This window comes from Aplysia californica, unplaced genomic scaffold, assembly GCF_000002075.1.
Source record: "Aplysia californica isolate F4 #8 unplaced genomic scaffold, AplCal3.0 scaffold00382, whole genome shotgun sequence".
Lineage (NCBI taxonomy): Eukaryota > Metazoa > Mollusca > Gastropoda > Aplysiida > Aplysiidae > Aplysia > Aplysia californica.
The window spans coordinates 615,182-616,727 of record NW_004797652.1 but is presented as its reverse complement, the minus strand read 5'-3'; the positions used below and the strand labels follow the sequence as shown (position 1 = coordinate 616,727).

The 1,546-nt window shown below is 42.5% G+C and overlaps 1 protein-coding gene across 1 annotated transcript in view; it reads left to right on the top strand.

The window, feature by feature from the left end:
• The window catches only part of LOC101852036, a gene marked incomplete at its 5' end in the record, with an annotated part of 17,251 nt that overhangs the window by 1,914 nt on the left and 13,791 nt on the right, over nt 1-1,546 (top strand).

The following is a 1,546-nucleotide window of genomic DNA, read 5'->3' as shown; positions in this document are numbered from 1 at the left end:
CTCTTCCTTTTGTTTTTACTATTTATCTGTGTGCCATCGGGGTGAAATCGAGCGCTCGTCGAAATATTGACAATTGAAGAAACTGATATTTTACTGCCCGTTGGATCAATTCTAAAGAATTTTGTTGCTACAAATAGATAACTCTATATGAAATATCCAAAATTTGACGAGACGTTTTACGCCTTCCTCAACACAGTTTAGACCGTTAGGGCGGCAGGCTTCCAACCCCGCCTGTCAGGGCCAAACTGAGCTAAGAGGGATACTATTTCCCAGCAGAAGGACCGAGATACTCGATAAAAAAAAAATTTCCCCACTCGAGAATCGAACTCTGGTCTCCTGCGTGCGACAGTAAAGCGTCTTACCGCTACACCACAGGCCCCAGTGATCTGCAATAATCTGTCCCCGTCGATTTATGCCAGAAAAGTTATGAAATTATGCAAACTGAGCCCAAAAATGTGAAACTATGCGATTCTGTTAATTTTAACAAAGAATGATAAAGGAAAATAATCAGAAATTATGCCTCAAAACAGATAAAAATTTTGAAAAATTATGCGGGGTGCATCAAACCACGGGGACAGAATAATTAGACTGTTCCCTGTTCACAACGAATTTACAGCAGCGAGGTTGTGACTCGGGGTAAAAGATATCAGATTCACTGCCCTAGGGATGAAGGATGACTTGGGGGAGGGGGGGGGGGCTCTCATGGTTCAGAGGTTATGGTGTTCGACTCTCATTCAATAAGTCCCGGGTTCAAGCCCTGACTGCGGCGGAAAATGTCTTTCTCTAAAACGTTCTCCTTTCATCTCCTTTCCTGCTCTCTAGCCATGTCCTGTCGTGTGCTTTTAAGATAAGGTAAGATAAGATACATCTTTATTGTCCAGATTTTGTCTCCACTTTCTGCCCCCCCCCCCTCCTCTTTGTCCCCTCGTCTGAGCCACTGACTTTCTGTAGTCCTCCTACTGCTACTCCTTGGCTCCTTCTTACTGCTGTCTTTCAGCCACGCCCCTTGATCTTAGGGTAGGTAAGAGCGAACACGTAGCCTTCTCGGATAAGGGTGAAAAATCTCGGAGATCCTATGTGCAAGTTACACACGTTAAAGATCCCTTTGTGATTTTAAAAAATCGATAAGAATGGGCTTTGGCCCTGTGCTGTTGTGAGCGCCGTAGTACACTCACCACAATCTGAACGAAAGAACGATTCATTAATTCTACACAACAATGAAAACAATGGATTTGTTTGTATGTGCTATTTATAGATCGCAGTGGAATGCAGTATAGAAGTAAGTGACCATAGTTCTCTGCGTATTACGTAGTACGAATATAGTCTTGTTTTGAAAGTTTCATGTTATCTTTTCCTGGTGGTGGTTTTGGTTGGTTGTTTTTTTCACTTCAATTTTTTAAATGTATTTTTGTTTTTGCTGTTTTTTTTCCGATGAAAAGATACATTGAGCAGATGGTTGAAGGAGTCCACTGGTGGGTCCTACTTCTTTACTTTCCCTCTGTTGTTTTTGTCTGTCTGGGGGTCTGTCTGTCTGTCAGTCTGTCTG